Raw genomic sequence first — 7,914 nt, forward strand, 5'->3', positions numbered from 1 at the left:
CCTCTAGTGGTTTTCGAGTTTTCATGTCATCTGCATGACACGGTTTGGCACTGATTAGTGATTACCACGTCACCCTTTCGTTAAACGCAAAGGGGGAGTAAACCTGAACCTTCTACTTGCTTACACGGAAAAGCACTTGGCTATATTGTGGTCCTGTCATTTTCTAAGATCTGAAAGTCAGTTACCATTGTAAGCTTGCAGGAGGAACCGGAAAGTGCTTATAGAGCGAAGCTCCAGCATCCAAGAATACCTTGAACTGGTAATATTTTCCATACACAAGGGCAGGACAGAAATGCCGCCTCAAGCATCGACCATACAGAAAGGCGTCTGGGTTTAACTCGGTAGCCTGCAAGCTGAATCTGAAAGACTATAAGCAAGCCAAGAGGATTTGCACTAAGGTACCTAGAACTCTGATCCTATGAATATGTATTCAGTATATTGTCATAAACTAAGGTCACACATGTGCTCTCTTTATAATTTTTATAGAAGGGACCAAAACCCACGAGCAGACACTAGCGGTCGGAGCAGGACGCTGCCGCTCAGGCTGACAGCTGCTTCTTTTGCTTTGACCCGGCGTCGAGCGAGGCGATAGCCGACGAGCAGCGCCTCCAGGACTAGCCGGGGCCGGAGCAAGAACCAACTGATCACTGATTCTTTGACTGTCTGCTGCAGTTTGTTCTATTGTCTAATTCTAATAATGTTGTTCTGAATTTCTTGGCAATGCTATCTGAACACGATGATGGAATGATATGCTTGTACTGGTTCTGTTCAGTGATATGATGCGATTTATGAGGAAATGAAAAAATGGTTACATAAACAACACTCTTTGTTGTACATTCTTTCCATGCCAATCTCAGCATGACCACGGTTACACCAGATCTAAATACATGAAGAAATCGTTTGTAAAATGTACATACCCTATAAACAGTTACTAGCTGCACCAAAATTTGTCGTGCCGACACGTCACCCATCTACGACAGTAGGAATCAAATCAAATCATGTTGTTTTGTGAATGTAGCAATCACTTCACATCTTCAGTGAAATCCCTGTAGATATAGTCCCTGGACCACACTTCTTGGGGTCGATGGCCCATATGGAGTTGGGGTCGTAGAGCTGGGTGCTCCAGCTTCATGCTGATGTCCTAGTCCTGCAGTTTGTAGATGATGCCGAAGAAAGGACAGATGAGGGGCAACTCGCTCTCTGGGTTCCCAGACGTTTCTCCAGTTTCACCTGCAATTTCCTCCAAACATCGTACTATCTTGTGAGACTTGGAAGTGCTTTCAAGTTAGAGCAGTGATCTTTCAGTTGGTAGGGGACGAGGAAGCCGTGATCTTGTGAGGCGGGGTAGAGCTCAGGACGAGCTGGGAGACGCGCGAGCAACCCCGGCAGCGGCGGAGCAGCGCGGCGGGAAAGAGGGCGCTGCGAGCAATCGCTGTAGTGGCGGCTGGGAACTCTCCGATGAGGAGGGCGCGGCGCTCGTCAGGTAGGGGCTGGATGACGGCTGGCGGCGCGACGGCGGTGGCGCCGAGGCGGCGCTCATAGGAGGCAGCATACATAGGATGTCTTTCTTTTTTAGAAAGAGGGGATATGATGTCGAGGGCCTCTTTTTTGCCATCGTCTGACCGTCCATCGATTTTGACCTCAACAACGTACGTTTAGAACTGTTAAAGCAATATAGGAATTACACAAATATTATTATCAATTTAATCAACGGTTACGGAAAATTAGATTAGACGGAACCTAGATTCGATTAGACGGAGCCAAGGTTCCATGCCAATCACCGTAGAAGAGCTCTAATTTCACATGAAGAAGTAAAAGAATTATATCTATCTTGCGTAGAAGATTATTAAGACAAAATCATTTACAACCTTCAATGCACAGTGAGACACAACGCATCAATTATCCAGTACAAATTCTGTAATGTGTTTCAATAAAAAAAATGATGTTGATGAATCATCCATTTAAAACATGTCTAGCTACAGAAGCATGTCGGAAGTTAAAATTCAAAAAACATGTCGGAGGTTTAGATGGAAGGTCTGATCTGACCACTGGACTTGATGATAAGATATAAAGGACAACCGTACCATGTTAATGCGTGCATTAAGCAGGTTGGCGAGGACGATGCGGTCAGATACTTTTGCTCGTAAAAATTGTGAGCACCCATTGATCATCGAACAGCGTAGACTTACCTGCTAATCGACAGACAGAGACAGGCATCCTCTCCTTGGCTCTCGGAACCATTCACATTATCACATACTAGTGGATGGGGCGCCCCATGGGGCGCCTCCTTACTGGTCTTCTGCGCCCAAATAACATCCGAACACCAATCTGGCCGTGTCTCTTTCTGATAGACTGACTCTTTTAACTTCAGTAGAGTATAGTTCATTACTTACAAAAGCTAACACCGAAGCACAACCATATCTAAGATATATAAAAGATCAGCAAATATGAAATAGCAACATGCCATGATTGTGGACATCCTAGTCGGCCATCTTAAAAAATAGATAATCCTGGCAGTAGGTTCGAGCATGTACATGAATGTCTAATGGTCTAACAAGCACCTCCTCGCCGGCCAAGTGCACTCCAATCACAACGTCTGAGCATTGTATTTGCAGGTTTAACAACTTACAAAACCAGTTAATGTATTATGATGAACTGACATCGCTTTTCCACTTCCCTGCAAACTCTTCACACATATCCCTGCGCTGTGGCCGTTCACCAAGATCTGGCCCTTCCCCATACTGCCATGTCCAGGGTCACCGGAGCGTTGCCGCCAGGCCGAAGTAGGTCTGCAGAGATACATGAGCAAAAAACATTTAATAGATGTGAAGTTCAGTAGAAAAGGAGCATTGTGCCATTTCAGCAGCCGTGCGCCGCTGGCACTATTGCACTTGACGGACAAGCTTCTGGTGATTGAGTCCACGCCTAGAGATTCGTCTTTCAGGCTGATCTGTAACGCCGTGGAGATTGCTATCAGTACTGCGATCTGCTCTTATGTAAGAGCACATGCAAGTTGGCAAGTTCAGTTTGAAAAATGTGTTGTACATGTTTGTCCATTTCTGATTGCTCAGGCCCCTCTTCCTCTGTTGCCTGACAGCGTGACCAGGCCAAGAACGCCAACGTTCCAGGTCACCAACCATATCTGCACTTACAGGAGCTATCCATAAGCAGACGAATCAATATAATAGCAGCATCAGAAGAACATGATGCCATAATTTAAACGACACTGAAACAGATAAAAACTGTATAGCTCCAAATATAGGTAAGAATGATGGTGGGCATTTGGATAACACTATACTCAGCCGTTTGTATACGAAAACTGAAACAGTATATTGACAATCATTTGCTAGATAATTATGACATCCATGGGCATTTAGATGTTTTATCTGAAACCACCTTTGCTAAACCAAAGTTTAAGTCGACGAATTAACAGTTTTTGCAACTTCAGTGTAGCCTAAAAAAATAAACTGCTGGACAACACAATGCAACATGTGAAAGCAGGATTGGTCATATATTACAAGTAGGAAACTTTGCTTTGGATCCATCGCAATTTAACTTATGACCTTATTTAGGGACTCCAGAGATGAAACTTTGCTTCTCTTTTAGTTTTAGGCTGGATGCATGCATTGACCAATAAACTAACTAAATAGGGTGCAGGAAATCAGTTCTAGATCACGACTGGTTCTGCCCAGTCCGAGCTACTCAGTGTAGGATGCACACATTAGCTGGCTAATCTAAATTAACAACACAATTTAACTCACAGATAATTAATCCTAACCATTGATTAGAGTCCTGCATTAACTGGAATAAATTTGGCATAAGTGGTAATATTTACAAGTTAGCTGTTTATAAAGCTGCAAATCAAATGAAATTGAGTTAATTAGCCATGTCTACCCTATATCGATTACATGAAATCTGTACAAGAAAATATATACTATTGTATCTACAAACTGAAATAAGTTAAGAAAGCATGAAACGCTGAAGAGAAGATGGAGATACAAACTGAAATAAGCCTCTGGTTTGAGGTGTACTCGTAGACGAGAAGCCGCTTCTGGTACTCCAAGCAGACACCAAGAAGCCTAACAACGTTCTTCTGCTTAAGCTTGGAAACCAAGGCTCATTCTTCAGCTCGTCCACTCCTTGTGTTGAGCTCATTGACAGTCTCCTCACTGCTTTACCCTGTGCAAAATGGAACCAATATTAAGCTGAGCTATTTGAATTCCCTTTTTTTGTGACAGAGGTATCTTGAGTTCTGAAAGTTGAATCTTAAAGGTGCTCTAATATTATAGGTGTACATACCGTATTTGGTGTGGTTGTCAAATAAGCCATACTTGATGGCATTCTTCCAGCGCAACCGCACCTCGTCGCAGAGGTCACTCAGCTCCTTTTAAGGCCCATGTCAACTCGGTTGTGGTTCACAATGTAGACCTATGTGTGGAGTTCACCCTGCTCCCACATCACGAACACCCACAGGCAGCCAAGGGGCACCTGTGACGTGTATTCAGAACTTCCTTGCGTCGTTGTCATACAGAATCTGAAACAAAATCTTATGTCAGTGTAACTACTTATTTGTGAGTACACTTGAGAACTGAACATCTCCAGATGGTTCATTGCACCCTTAATTTGCCTGAATCACATCGCTGATCTCGCCAACAAACTATCTGGTCTTGTCCCACTTATGAGATGGCAAGTTCATCACACATGCAATGTCATTGTGGGCGATGTCCATCATGTTTAATGCAACTTTCATCAACCTATAGACAAACCTTCTGTCATTCAACCATCATAGAAATAAACAAATATAAGTGATAATAATTCAATGAAATAGACGAAAATGATAGAAAGAATATATAAAGGATAACATTTAAAAGAGTATGCTTATATATAGATGAAATGAAAATACTGATATATAGTATTTAAAATATTTTTTATAACTCTGTATCTACAATGTTTGGAACACAATTGTATAGGAAAAAAATCCATTTTCCAATCTCATGACCCATGCTAATTTTCCAAATTCTAACATTCAGGTTGCAAACATAAAATCCATGAAAAATTTTAGCGAAGCATACCTGAGAAGAAATAAAGAGGCTATAAATTTCTTATGTCTCATTACTCAGCCTTTCTCAAGGTTGTAAAAGGACCAGGGACCACCAGCACATAACATTGCAACAATGTCCATTTTTTAAATGCCTCAGCGAAGGAATTTCACTACTGAAAAAAAAAACATGCATGTTTCAAAAAGTTCAAAAAATGTGTATCCATCCAAGATGCAAGTACATATGGTTTGAACAGAAAATAACCTATGCTGCACCAGCTATGCCCAATATCGTGCCAGCAATTTGGCCTACATATCTTCTCCATCATAAGGTCTGCTTTACTTAGAGCTGAACGTCTCCATTTGATCAACCATTCTTAAAACTCATAGTGAATGATTCAACCTGGGAAATTAGGAAGGGAACCAAAAATACAGTAATAAATTAACCTAGACCAAAATAAACTTGGGCTAGACAAAAAATAACACTTAACTTCCAGGACTGACACCTAGAAAAATGAATCACAGGAACTTGGGGAAACTGAGCTCACCTAGGAGACATACAACCTTAAGTACTTGCTGCTAGATGTTCCTATAGTTGTACATTTTGCAATATACGGTTGTCAGACCAATTAAGCATCCTGCAAAGTCAATCAATAATTAAAAATTTGTTAGAACACACATCTACTCAATAAACCTGGATGCAATTTGAGCAAGAACAAAGGGAAGTAAAGAAGGAAGAGAGGCATGTATGGTTCTGTGTTGGCAGTCACATCCAAGGATTGTGGGCTCACCTCATCAAAGCATTTGTTTACGCAGTGCAGACGACAAGGAGCAGGGTTGTAGGACAGCAAATGTGAAACTAAGGGAATAAGATTAGGGATCAACGCGTTTTCTCCCACACATATATAACATCAGATTCATTGTGTTCCTTACCTGTGCCTCACTCCGCCGTCTTGATTGTCCATGGCGAGCCTTCGCACACATGCCTAAAGACGAGCAAGAACGCATGAAGGAGAGGATGATGGTGATGGGGGCAGTGGGAGAGAAGAGGGCGAGCTGAGCTGATGACCTGCTGCGACCACCATCGTCGACCTCAATCCTCCGCACAGCCGCCTGCGGTGCTAGGGTTTGATCCCTCAGTGGTAGTGTTCTCCTCCGACTCGGCTGGAGGCCTCTGCCCAACCTAGTTGGGGGTTGACAAGATCTTGCGAGGCCTGGATAGAGGTTGCGGGCTGCTGGGGTGGGAATCACTGGAGAAGTGAGAGATAGGAAGAGAAGGCCCTGAGGAGAGATGATGGAGCGGCCGCTGCGCCAGGGAGGCGATGGAGCGGCGGCGGAATGCCATCGGGGGGGGGGGGAGATGGTGGCCTGAGGATGAAGGAGAGGTCGCGTGAGAGCTATGCGGGGGCGGTGTTAACTGATAAGCCTCCATCTGTCGGTGGCCTATTATGGCTCAACACGTGGACAAATGAAATCACAAGAGGAAGCTAGCGCTTAATCCCGGCGCGCGATTGTATCTATCGTGGAGCGCTCTCTGAGATAGGCCTACCATACACGCACTTGCTTGTTCTCAATGGACATACATGCACTTCGACTGATTGAACAAGAATTTATATAATTGGTACGGCAACCCTGTGATAAGTCGAAACTCCAAAGGGCCAGGCAGTTGCCAGATTTTCAATTCAGGAAACCAAAACGCTCATAGTTTAAAATCAAACACGCTGCATGCGTCCACATCACCAGCTAATTAACCAGTTGCTGTACCGCGCAATTACTTTATATGCTCAAGTAGATTAATCAACCAGCTCAATTATTATGAGCATGTGCAATATATTTACTGGAGCAGCGAGCTATATATTTGTGGCTTGCTAGCAACACTAGTAGAAAACCTCTCATCCATCTAAGTCATTGGTACCGGTTCCCTTACGAACCGGTACCAATGGGGTCATCTATACCGGTTCAATGGCTCTGGCGGGCGAGGAGATTTGGTACCGGTTCGTGAGGAGCTTTCGTACCGGTTCGTGTTAGGAACCGGTACGAAAGGTCTTCGGCCAAAATTCAGACGCGTGGTGGGGCTCGGGCTGGACCTTTGGTACCGGTTCGTAACACGAACCGGTACCAAAGGGTACCCAGCTATATCAAATCGCCCAGATCCCTTCCCGAGCCCCCTGCTGGCTCTCATTTTTCTCTTCTTCCTCACACTCTAAATTTTTCTCCACCTCTCACACTCCAATAATCTTTATTTTTCTCCACCATTTTAACAAGATTAACGACCTCCATCTATCCAAGGGTTAGCAATATCATCCTTTCTTCCGGCGTTCCTAATTTAGCTCATTTCTTTGGTAGTTTAACTCGTACTATTTTTCTAGTGCTAGCAAGGTGTTTGATGAAATGCCTAAGTTAGGGATTTTACTTTTTTTATAATCAATTTGAGCTGAAATTATGGTATATTTTGTAGGTTTTAATTAGTATCATCCCCGTCCTCACCGCCGTCGATCGCTAGCGTCGTCCCCTAGCCGGCACCGTACAACCTCGGTGAGCCTCTTCTTTTTTATAAAAAAAACTTAGTTTTATGTGATGAACTTGAATATTAATTAAGTTGGTCACTCATATATCCATGATGTTGTGTACTTAATGATTTTTGATATACATATAAAATGCAGATGAGTCGACAATGGATGTACGGTGACCGGTGCCATCCCGAGTTCATTACTGGCATGCATTATTTTCTCAACGTGGCTGAGGCAAACAGCAAATCGAATGGTTTCATGTATTGTCCATGTAGTTCCTGTAAGAATATGAAGGATTACTCTACCTCGAAGACCCTTCACGTCCACCTGCTGGAGAATGGTTTCATGCCCAGCTATAATTGTTGG

At 43.4% G+C, this 7,914-nt stretch overlaps 2 long non-coding RNA genes across 9 annotated transcripts; one reads left to right on the plus strand and one right to left on the minus strand.

Moving 5' to 3' along the window:
• Positions 1–200: 200 nt before the first annotated feature.
• On the plus strand, positions 201–818 carry LOC127310739 (uncharacterized). The gene is made up of 2 exons (XR_007857401.2): positions 201–398; positions 487–818. It is a non-coding gene; the product is annotated as an uncharacterized lncRNA (long non-coding RNA).
• Positions 819–2,446: 1,628 nt separating this feature from the next.
• LOC127310785 (uncharacterized) lies at positions 2,447–6,455 on the minus strand. Of its 8 annotated transcripts, XR_011746456.1 has the most exons (11): positions 6,108–6,453; positions 5,972–6,024; positions 5,830–5,897; positions 5,587–5,676; positions 5,304–5,441; positions 5,073–5,214; positions 4,617–4,754; positions 4,300–4,534; positions 4,004–4,179; positions 3,046–3,142; positions 2,447–2,950 (listed from the first exon to the last, which is right to left on the minus strand). It is a non-coding gene; the product is annotated as an uncharacterized lncRNA (long non-coding RNA). The 8 variants fall into 8 exon arrangements; XR_011746460.1 differs by having other exon boundaries at positions 5,073–5,211; positions 5,972–6,455; XR_011746457.1 differs by having other exon boundaries at positions 4,617–4,769; positions 5,972–6,455.
• Between the last annotated feature and the right edge of the window lie 1,459 nt (positions 6,456–7,914).

The sequence above is a fragment of the Lolium perenne genome, chromosome 6 (assembly GCF_019359855.2).
Source record: "Lolium perenne isolate Kyuss_39 chromosome 6, Kyuss_2.0, whole genome shotgun sequence".
NCBI classification, from domain to species: Eukaryota; Viridiplantae; Streptophyta; class Magnoliopsida; order Poales; family Poaceae; genus Lolium; species Lolium perenne.